Source organism: Microtus ochrogaster, linkage group LG2 (genome assembly GCF_000317375.1).
Source record: "Microtus ochrogaster isolate Prairie Vole_2 linkage group LG2, MicOch1.0, whole genome shotgun sequence".
Classification (NCBI taxonomy): domain Eukaryota; kingdom Metazoa; phylum Chordata; class Mammalia; order Rodentia; family Cricetidae; genus Microtus; species Microtus ochrogaster.
Window position 1 is genome coordinate 54,322,971 of NC_022028.1, and position 12,286 is coordinate 54,335,256.

A 12,286-nucleotide genomic window follows, 5' to 3' on the forward strand; every position below is an offset into this window, starting at 1 on the left:
GCAAAAACAATTGTCATCTTTTAAGAGACTATCAAGATGCAACTGTGGGCTATGGACATTCTCTCATAGAAAAAGGATGTGGAGGGTCCGCAGACCCTTACCTGAGATTTCCGCCATTCCTACCAGTCAGTTGTATATGATTCTGCCCTACTTACATGTGCCTTGGAGTCTCAGGAGTTGCTACAGCATGTAGGCTGAGAAAGGGTGACCTAAAGGAACTTCTTCTAGCCAGCTATGGGGAAGTCATTATCCATGCTAGGTGAAGGCTGCCTTGGGGTCCCTCATGCTTCTGCAGGTAACTCCTCACCTGTGCTCTGTAAGCAAGCCCAATAAACACTTGGGTTCACCAAGGAGAACTTTGATGGACTTGTACTTTGGTTTGTCATTTTAAAAATCTTTTGCTTTATCTTATGGTGCATTGGTGTGAAGATGTCAGATCCCCTGGAACTGTATCTTCAGACAGTTGTGAGCTGACATGTGGGTGCTGGGAATTGAACCCAGGTCCTCTGGAAGAGCAGTCAGTGCTCTTAACCGGTTTGTCACTGTGACCTTACAAGGAGGGAGTGGATGTTGTTTTTGTCACCCCAATAAAGGAATTCTCACAATACTAAGGTAAGAAGATTGCCTGGAGTTTGAGGCCAGCCTGGGCTACAGAGCAAAACCCTGCCTCAAAATAAAACAAGCAAGCAGACAAAAAGCCATCCTAAAAAGATAAAATTCCATAAAATATATGATGGAATAGTTATAATGAATAGTCAGCTTTCATAGTACCCCTGCATTCTGACACCCCGAAATCCCCTATTGGCGTCGTGGAATTAGAGTAACAAACTAACAAAGACTGTGTGACTCAAAGCGACAGAACCATATTGTCACCTAGTTCTGGAAACCGTGAGTATGAAGTCATAGTATCCACAAAACTCTGCCTCCTCTAGAGGGTCTAAAGAGGTTCATTCCTTCTGCTGACATCCAGCACTTCGTGGTTAGTGGCTGTATCATTCCATCTCTGCTTCCATCTTCGCCTGATTTTCTCTCCTTTATTTTCATGTCCCCATTTACCATTTATAGTACACCAACCATATCGAATAAGTTTCCACTCTAATTGATTACATCTAAACAAAACAAACCCAATTTCAAACGGCACCACATTCACAGGTACCCTTAAACTAGGTGTTCAAGATATCGTGTTTTTCTGGCAGGTCCACAACCCTATCTATAGCTCACTGCTGAGAAGGCATAAAATGGAGTTTCAGGTCAAGAAAAAGAGAAGAGTTGAAAGGCCCTGAAAGGGAGAATTCTCTCCTACCCTGCAAGTGGAGAAACAGGGTGATCATGGCTCATGCAAGGTTAATGGAAGAACCAAGGCCAAGACCTGAGAGAAGCCAGACAAAAAGAAATTAAGATATCTTGGAGGCCAGGTGGTGGTGGCGCACCTTTAATCCCAGCACTGGGGAGGCTGAGGCAGGCGAATTCCTGAGTTCAAGGCCATTCTGGTCTACAGAGTGAGAAACCCTGTCTCAATACACACACACACACACACACACACACACACACACACACACACACACACGAAGGATAGAAGATGTATCTCCTAACTAAGATTAGGTTTGAGGAGCATCAAATCTAGGGACCAAAAGAAGTGGGGAGATAATATTACTTAATTTGGGGGTCACAGCATATGCCCCATCAAACCAGGTTCAGCCTCCCATCTTCAATAAGCCAATTAAAAGAACCAAATTAAGACTGGAAAGCAGAAAAAGGAGGTGGATTCACTGTGGCTATATTGGGAAGAGAGGCAGAAATCCAGTCACCTCCCTAAGCCCAGCTACCTCCTGGGTTCTGACATTTCCCTACCAGAAAGTAAGAGATGTATAACTAAGCAGCCCATTAAGAATGTGGTCCACTGCCCACCTGTCTCAGTTCCAAGCCTCCCCTGCAAGGTTGTCTATCTTTCTCCAGGAGACAGCTTCCTCCTCAGGATGCCTCCAGGACTTTATATTTCTTTTTCTCCAGCAGGAGATTCTTGGGGTCTTTTCTTTCAATAGTTTGAAACCTCAGAGGAGCACACGTGCCCCTTTGCAGTATAAGCCAGATAAGTTAGTTACAATTGAAGAGGAACCAGTGGAAATTGAGCCGGCAGGTATCAGGAGGGCAAAGATGAGAAAGCAAGACCTTCCTGCTCTCGATAAAGTCCAGTGGAAACTGATATGACCACCAAGAGAGAAGGGCTACAGCATTGGGCCTCACAAGGAACCAGGGTACCCCAAATGCCCACAGACACTTTAAGACCACAAAGTCACCTTGTTCCCTTGCCTGGATCTGTTCTTGAGTCCATGTTCCCTATTCATTTTGTCAGGGGGCTCCCTGTATGGGGAGACTCAGCTCTATCCTGCCACCTGTACCCCGAGGAGGTCTCCTTTTAAGGATCTCCATGAATGTGATGCTGGGATCTTGACTTACACCACAAAAAAAGAATTTGATGACGAGCCAGCATGAAGCAAGGTGGGGATTTATTAAGAAGAATAACGCTTTAAATTTAAGTGCAGGCATTAAGAGACACACCTAGCTGTCTGAACAATGGCTGTATGTGTGATTCTGTGGCTTTTGAAGTTACATCGCTCAAAGGATATAATTTTCAACCAGGTCCAAAGGTCAAACAAAGTTTTAAAATTAAGTTTTTAAAAAAGATCTTGTTTACTTGTTTCTCTTTTACTAGTTTTTACAGGTATTTATTTAGGTGTGTGGCGGGGACTTGGGTTGCATGCCACTGTGCATGTGCAGAGGTCAGAGGACAACTTTTAGGGACACTTCTCTCCTTCTACCATGTGGATTCTGGGGATCAGACTCAGGTCATCAGGTACCAAATGCTTATATTCCACTGAACCATTTCAATGACCCCAGTTTTGTTCATTTCTCTTAGACAATTCTGTAAATGAAATTATAAGCTGACTTAGGAAGTACATTGTTTGGCCAAGGGGTATTGTTGTTGTTGTTGTTGTTGTTATTATTATTATTATTATTTTGGGTTTTCAAGACAGGATTTCTCTGTTTAGCTTTGGAGACTGTCCTGGAACTCACTTCATAGTCCAGGCTGGCCTCAGACTCACAGAGATCTGCCTCCCAAGTGCTGGACTTAAAAAAATGTTCCACCTCTGCCTGGCTAAGGGGTTTTGTTTTAAGGTTTGTTTTTAATTATGTGTATGCCTATGTGTCTCTGTGTGGGCATGTGATTGTGAATACAGGTGCCCATAGAGACCAAAAAGCATCAGATCCTCATGGAGCTAGTTACAGGAGGTGGAAAACTATCTGGTGTGGGTGCTGGGAACTTGAGTTCTCTGCAAGAGCAGTGTGTTCTTTCCACAGAGCCATCTCTCCAGCACCCTTTCTCCCCCTTCTTTTCTTTGTGACAGGGCCTCATGTCACCAGGGAGGCCTGGAACTCCTGATTTTCCTGTCTCCAACTTCCAAGTTCTTGATTACTCATGCGTGCCACCGTTGTAAGTGTTACAGTTCTGTGACAGTGTTATAGCTCTAAAAGGAAAAGCTTCCCCAGTGGAGATGTTAGAGCTCTGAGGAAAAAGGTTTTCCCAATGGAGGCATTGCAGTATTTGAGAGGGAAAATTTCCTCTATGGAAGTGTTGGAGTTCTGAGGGGAAAGGCTTTCCCAATGGAAGTGTTACGGCTCTGAAAGGAAAGACTTCCTGGCAGTCAGAAGCAGAGGAATACCACAAAGTCACGCTGCACAACAAAGCTCACACAGAGATTTATTAGGAAACGAACCCAAGAAGGTGGCTGCCTCTGCTCTGACAGGAGACTAAATAGGAGACAGGCTTACATAGGATTTCTTGAGGGAAGTGTTTTCCAGGGTGGAGATACAGGGTGGGGGTTGTGAGATTTCACATCAAGCCTGGGATTGGTGGCTTTTTGGTAGGTTTTCAAACCTAGAAGTCCATCAGGACCTTTTACCCTGCAACCCAGCCGTGCTGTCTAGTTCTAGGCATGAAAGAGATAAAGTATGATGGAGTTAAGCTGAAGGTCGTGTTCTGGCTTTACTTGGGTTTGTTAGCTGCCTCAACATGCTTGTTTGAGACATCTCGGAAAAAAGAATGCTGGCTCTGTGGGCACAAGAATAGCAGCTTAAGTTTATCAGATGTGTTTTGGTTCTTGACTGTCAGCCAGAGAAATACAAAACAGATCTGAGACAGATATGAGGCACTTCCCTCCCTTTCCGTGTTCCCTCAGTTCCAGCCCCACCTCTCAATTCTTTTCTGTTTTTGGTGCCATTGTTTTTGAGACAGAGTCTTCTGCAGCCTTGACTGGCATGGACCTCACTCTGCTGATCTGGCCTGCCTCCAGCGTGTGGCAGTTTCTGCATCCTGGGTGCTGGGATTTCGGGTTTGTGTCACCGCGCCCCACCTTCTTCCTTGTCCTTTTATTTTCCTTTGGGTTTTTGTTTTGTTTTGTTTTGTTTTAGACAAGGTCTCAGCCAGGTGGTGGTGGCACCTGCCTTTAATCCCAGCACTCAGGAGGCAGAGGCAGGTGGATCTCTGTGAGTTCGAGGCCAGCCTGGTCTACAAAGTGAGTTCCAGGACAGTCCGGGTTGTTACACAGAGAAAGACAAAAACAAATCAAACCAAACCAAACAAACAAACAAAAAAAAAAACCCCAAACAACAACAAACAAGCAAACAAGGTCCTGGCTGTCCCTGAACTCACTATGTAGACCAGGCTGTCCTCAAACTGACAGATACCTACCTCCCAAGTGCTGGGATTAAAGGCATGTGTCACTACGCCTGGTCTTTTTGTTATATTTAAATGTATGTGTGTTAGCCTGCATATATGTCTGTGTACCACATGTGTACAGTGCCTTTAGAGGCTAGAAAAGGTTGTTGAATCCCCTGCGAATCGAGTTATAGATGGTTATGAGCCACCAAGTGAGTGTGAAGAATATAGCCCCGGTCCTTGTGAAGAGTAGCCAGTGCTGTTAACCACAGAACCATCTCTCTAGTTCCTCCTTCCTGTCTTTCTATCCTATCTAAATTTGTTGATAGCATCTTCTTGTGCTACCGTTCTCCACCTGTGAATCTTGACCCCTTTGAGGTCACATATCGGATATTTACATTATTATTCATAATAGTATCAAAACTACAGTTTTGAAGTAGCAAAGAAATAATTTTGTGGTTGGGGGTCACCAGAACGTGAGGAACCCTGTTAAAGGGTGGCACCATCTGGAGGGTTGGGAACCATTGCTCTAGTGGATGGCCTCACGTAGGAACTGTCCTTCCTAAATCTCAGTCCTCAGACCCCGCGCTGTCCACTGTTAGCTTCTACCTCAGGGCTCCACCCTCCATCGCCGCTGCTGCTTCGGTCGCATGTGAACCCTTCTTCCACATTTCGTTTTATGAGCATTTTCAGCAGGGTGAAGAGCTGAAAGGATTTTGCAGAGATGAAGATTCCCCAGACACCTGCAGCCTAGACTGTGGCATTTACACTCATTTCACTCAATTCTTCCCACCCAGTCCTGCATCCTAGCCCAGCATAGACTTCCCTGCCTTTTAAATTAAGTTACAAGGAGGGCCTGGGGAGATGATTTGGGGGTAAAGTGCTTGCGGCAGAAGCATGAGGGTCTGAATTTGGACCTTTAGCCCCTATGAGAGAAGCTGGCGATAGCTTTCTGAACTAATCTGTGCTGGGAGGTAGAGACAGAGAGAGAATCCGGGGGGTTTGCTGGCCAGCCTGTCTAGTCAGCCACTGAGCTCCAGTCTCAGTGAAAGACCTTATTTCAAAAAACAGTTTAGGGAGTAATTGAGGAGAATGCTGGACTTCAACCTCTGACTTCCACTTTCACATATGGGTACAGGCACACACACACACCACACCACACCACACCACAAACATACACACGGTGAATTTTCTTTTAATTAAAATAGTGTTGAAGAGATGACTCAGCAGTTAGGAGCACTTTCAGCTCTTCCGGAGGACTCCAGTTCAGTTCTTGACCTCCCAGCATCGATGTCAGGAAGCTCATAATTGCCTGTAACACCAGCTCCAGGGGATTCAACACCCTCTTATGACCCATCAGGCACTCACATACATGTGTCCTATGTTTACATAGACACATGCACATAAATAAAAATAAATCTTTAAAGGACCAAAATAAGTAGATTAGGCTACGCCGAGAGAAGAAGATCCACCTTCAGCATGGGTGGCGCCATCCCGTGAACTGGAGCCCTGGATTGGACAAAAATGGAGAAAGGAGAAAGTCAGCAGAACAAAAGCATTCCCAATTCGCTGCTTTCCTGTCTGCCGAGATTCAAGAAGTCCCAGCCGCACACTCCTACCACGAACTCCTCAGCCAAGGCTCCTCCATCATGATGGACACTAGTCTCTCAAGCCATTAGTCAAAGCAAGCCCGTCCTCTCGTGAGCTGGTTTCTATGGGTGTTGTTCTCAGTGATGAGGAGAGTAACTAATGGATAAGGTTTCAATATCCTGATGACGGAAGGCAGCGTCTTAGGACAGACAACCTCATCTTATCCCTGAGGCCCTCAGGATAAGCGTTTCTTGCTTTCCAGAGACTCTGTTAATTCAATCCTCTGTGCCAAGTGTGCGAAATGGAGCCCAGGCAAGTCTGAAGGCCGGAAAAACAGCAATAAGTAAACTACCTATGTAAACAGGTTATAAAAATTAAAATATTTCTTAGACTCTCATCTGATTATGTCAGGATTCTCTGACTTGTGATGGCATCGCCTCTCTCAAAAAGACAAGGCCCCAGTATCTGTTGGGGTTACTAAGTGTCTCCAACCTAATCACTCACTCTGCCTCTTTCCTATGCTTCACCTTTAAGAGACCAAATTGTATCAAATGCTCATTCCCTGCACTGTTAAACATCTAACATCCCCTTGACCTGCCTGCGTTCCTCCCCCTCCTGTTCGTTACTTGTCTGTTTCTGAGGCAAGATTTTATACAGTCAGGTCTCAGCTTCCCTGTGTAGCTGAGGCCAGCCTTGAACTCCTGACTCTCCAGCCTCCATCTCCCAAGTGCCAAGATTACAGGTATGCTCTACCTGACTTCAAGTTTCCTCTTAATGGCCTGTCATCAGCCTCTAGGGCCTCAATCATCTTCCTCGGAGAACCCTTTGTGGGTCCTGCCTCCTATCCTACCGATCCTTAGAACCCTCCTAGGTGAGCACAGAGCACATCCCAGGCTCAGTGACCTGTGTCCACAAACAACAACGATCTGTTTAAATGTCCCTCCCTGACCTCCCTGACTGAGTGCATCCTGAAAGGCTGGGGACCTGGCCCTATTTACCCTCGTCTCTGGCACAGGTTAGTGCTCTGCTTACTGAGTGGTTTCATGGCTTCTCTGTCTTTTGACACCACCTCCTGCTTAGTACCATCCTCTCCCACCGGTGTAGGTCAAGTTTTCTTTGTGTATCCCGGAGAATTAAAACAAACAAACAAACAAACAAACAAAAAACAAACATTGGGTATGATTGATGTCCTCAGCCAAAGATTCTCCCAGCATGCTTCCAGTTGGGCAGGCTCGTTTTGTTGTTTCTTGCAAGGAGTAAGAATGCAACCCACTGGCAACTGCGGGAGTTCTTAGTAAGCATGGGAGCCTGGCCTAGAGTTGGGGGTTGGTAAATTGATCATGTGTCTAAGGAAGAGAAGAGAGTGCATCAGAATAGTGCGGTCATAAATCAGCATAGACCGTTTACCTGAATATCTCAAGCAATCTTCTCTATACATAGGGAAGACTAAAATGAAGATGAGTCTATGCTTGGTTAAAAATAAAGGTGGCAGTCATTTCAAAAATTGGTCAAAATATGATTTTCCTTTTGTCTGAGAGAAGAGGCATTTGGTAATTTATGTGTGGATCTCTGTCCATGTGGCCATGACCTTGCGATGACTGTATCATGGTCTCTGAGTAAACTTGTCTGAGGTTAGCATTGTGTAGGAGAGCTTATGTGTAGGAGGACAGGGCTTGGTGGGATTGCCAGCCAGCTTCTTTGAAAACGTTTTGTTTGATTCGTTTGTTGGTTGGTTGGTTTGTTGGTTGTTGTAGTAGTTGGGGTGTTTGATGATGTGTGTGGGGAGCTCAGATGACAACTTGTAGGAATTGGTTCTCCACTTCCACCTTTGTGAGGGTTTTGATGATTGAACTCAGGTGGTCAGGTTTGTGTAACAAGCACCTTTACCTACCTGCTTTACCATCTCTCAATCCCTCAGCCAAGTTCTGAACAGCAGAGTCTTCAATGGGGAGTTGGGGAAATGAGTTAGTCTGTTTAGGACATAAGTGTTTCTACATGTAGAGAAACTTGTTTGCAAGAACTCTTCAAATAGCTCAAGTGTTGGGTTCATCTGTGAGATTTCCCAACAAGCCCATAAAAATCTTGGTCATAGGACAGGCATTTTCTTTCTTTACTTATTTTTTTTAATAATTGGATGGAATCAGGGTAGCTTTTTAAATTTTTATTTATTTATTTTATGTGTATGTGTTTTTGTTTGACAGTGTACCACATGTGAACCTGGTGCCCTTGGAGGCCAGAAAAGGGAATTGGTTAACAGATCCTCTGAGTCTCGAGTTACAGATGACTGTGAACCGCCATGTGGATGCTGAGAATTGAACCTGGGTCCTCTGGAGGAGCTTCCAACCACCAACCGTCTCTGCAGCCTCAGGACAGACACTTTCAATCCCTAAAGTCACCACTTCTATGTCCATGAAAGGTTTGAGGTGACCTTGGGAAAGCTGAATTGTGGTTACAATAGCAAGCTGCCTTGGCAGCCTGGCTGAGGCCTTATGGACACTTCTATCTAATGTGTGGGTCCTCCTAATATGCCCGTCCTCCCAGGGCAGGCTGTAGGCTATTTTCTGCAGGCTTGTTTGTCACAGGGCCCGGTGACTCCCAGACTTACTCATCTGAGCCCTAAGGAAACCTGTCAGATATGAATTCTTTGTTGGTTTTGTGATGGTGGCCTCTGACCAGACAGGTTCAGGACCTCAGTCCCCAAGGGCCTTCTTGTTTCTGCCTCTTGTCTTGTGGGGCGGTGACCTCACCCTGGCTGTCAGTTTCAGGGTTCCAGTGACTCACGGTGGAGTAAATCAACAGCCGGCACATGCCTGGCTCCTGAGGTCTCCGAGAAGGCTCTCTAAGGAGGTGGGCCCTGATCTGTCATCCTTCGGTGCAGTGCTCTTGACTGCCCATGACTCTTTCCCTGGTACAGCCCGATGTGTCCTTCCACACTTGAATACACCACTGTGATGCTGCTGTTCTGTCTTTATTATTCCTCTGTATTCAAGGCTGGGCTCTCTGGTTCTCTCTCTCTCTCTCTCTCTCTCTTTCTCTCCTTCTCTCCTTCTCTCCCTTCCTCCTTCCTTTCTTTCTTCCTTCCTTTCTTGACAAGGTCTTTCTGTGTACCTCAGACTGGTCTTAAACTCACAATTCTCCTGTCTCAGTCTCCTGAATTCTGGGATTATGGAGATTTTGACCACAGCTGTTTCTCCAAACACACACACACACACACACACACACACACACACACACACACACACACACACCACACTCCCACGACTTCCCTTTTCAGGTTCTCTTGCCCTGGCTTCTCTTCCTTAAGGGTCATACCTGTTTTTAATCAGATGTGTTTGCTTGTTGTCAAAATTAATACCCTAGGCTTTAGTTCCTCATATCTGTAAACCATGTGAAATAACTACCTTTTAGTATTACTGTGTGGATTCTTTCTATGATAACTATGAGAATAATTAATGTACACATTCGTCAATAAAGAATTTGAGCAGGAAGAATGAAAGTCTCTTTTGATTACTGTCTTCCTGAATCACAATTGGATGAGGTCTTACAGGTCATTTTCTGTGTATTGTCATGTGTTCATGTACATGAATATGCATAGGTATGTATGCTTTTGAATAGCTATAAGTAAGATAATGAGGATGGGAAAATGTTTGTGGACTGAGTGAGAGAATTTTTTTAATTTAATGGCTATATCTTTCTTAAAAGTAAATCCATTCATAATGATGAAAATTGAAAAAACCAGTAATGAGAATATAATTCTGATAGTTACAGGCTGAAAATTAAATGCCAAGAACCCCCAGCCCCACCCCAAATCAGCTAAAAGAGTTGAAAGAGACAGAGAACAGGGTTGGTATTTTTTTTTCTAATTACTTCCTCCAAATTATTTGACATTTAATTTCTACATGTTACTTCTATTCAAATTCTGAAAATAGCCAATTGTGCTCTGTGGTCCTTACCCCCCCCCACTGCCACTGCTGGAGGAATCAACAAGGATCCTCTGCCCACCCACCCCTTCAGGTGAGAGTCAAACACTTCCTTCCTCCCCCTCTCCTTTCCCACGCCTAGCCTTGTGCAGCCCTCCTGTTCTCTCACACCTCCGCCCATCTGTTCTCCACCTGGAGCCAGAATCATCTCGGTCACATGTGCAGTCAGAAAGCCTTTCTCCCCACTTTAGAACTATCTGAGCTGTATGTGGCAGCATACACCTACAGTCCCAGCACTCAGGAGGCTTAGGAAGGAGGCTCACACAAGTCCCTGCTCCAGGAATTTTTTTAAATTAAATTAAAAACTAAGACTTGCCCAGGGTAAAGGAACAGGAGGCACCCAGCCCTGAATGCCTCTCCGTGCCAGGCCCAGACATGAAGTGCCACCATCAACACACACTAATCCTCTCCCATCCACCTCCAGATGCACCTCTGTCACAGCTGTCTGGGCTCTGGACTCCCTTTATTCCCAAACCAAAGCCATTCCCCATGTGTGCCTCTGTAGGACGGGCTATAACTCATAGTACACAGCGTTCTGCGCTTTGTTCTTTTAACCACGCGTCCCAGAGCTCTTCTCATGTCAACCCACATGAGTTTTCTTCACTCTTTTTTATTGGTTTGTTTGCTTTGCTTTGGTGCTAAGGATGGAGTCCAGGGCCTCACGCAGACTAAGTGCCTGTTCTACCACAGAGCTGTGCTCCAAGCCCCTCCTCATTATTTTTTAACTGCGGCATAGATCAATTTGCATAATATGCATGAAAGCACTTTACATGTTGCCTGGCTTATGGGAATGCTCAACAAATGTTCTTTATGTCACCAAAGTCCTCAGTACCTCCAACATAATAAAGTATCCAATAACACTGTGGTTGCAAGATCCCCCCATAGCAGTTCTCAATGGCTTTGACTATAAATTTAATGTTACTGTCCCTGCATCATTCCTGTAGATTCTCTAACCAGCTCCCTTCACAGCCCTCCTTTGTTTTCTTTGAACCTACTCAGTTCTCCCACACACTGTGCTTGCTAGCTTTTGCCTGACAGGCCCTCTCCCGCCTCCTCCCATCATCCTCAGATGCATTTCCCTCTTCCCAGACTTCCCCTGTGAAACTTTCTTAAACTGCTCTCCCCCAAAGAAGACCTCAAGCCCTGGGCCACACTCCTATCTGGTTCGCTCACTTAGATCACCTCACTTCTTGACAAGTAGCTCAGTCTTTGGAAGGCAAAGTGTCTTAGAATCTTAGCACTTAGCCTGTCAACAGGTGAGGAAAAGAGGTGGGAAGGAGCCAGGCATGGTAGCACATGCCTACAATCCCAGCACTTGGGAGGTGAAGGCAACAGGATCAAGAGTTCAAAGCCAGCCCTGGCTACAGTGAGACCAGGTCCTTAAAAGGGATGGTGGTGATGGGACAGGTTTAACTTCCTAGATGTCTATTCTGTCCTTTTAATAGACATTGCTGTGATAGGAAAGAAAACGATAATTCTGCCGTTTGTTTGTTTGATTTGTGAGACAAGTTTTCACTAAGTAGCCCTGGCCAGCCTCTGTCTCTCAAGTGCTGACATTAAAGGCATGAGCCACCAAGTCCAGCTTTTTCCTTCCTTTTTTTTCTTTTTCTTTTTCGTGTGTGTGTGTGTGTGTGTGTGTGTGTGTGTGTGTGTGTGTGAGTGTGTGTAAGCCAGTAAACCTTAGCTGTTTGTTCTCAGGAGCTGAGAGACCTTGGTTTGTGAAACAAGGTCTCTTATTGGTCTGCAGCTTGACAAGTAAGCTACTTGGTTAACCAGTCAGTCCCAGAGATCTACCAGTCTCCTCCCCAGAGAGAATGAGAGAGGTTTCTCATTCTTACTAGTCATGTGATTCACTTCACCTGTCTCAGCCAGGGTTTCTCCACCTGTGATCTGGAAAACGGGAGTGATGATATGGAGTGATGATATCGGTGACGGATGTGAAATGAATACTGAAATGAAACTTGAAGGTGCTGTAGCAGTGTGAAGGAGACTGTTGCCT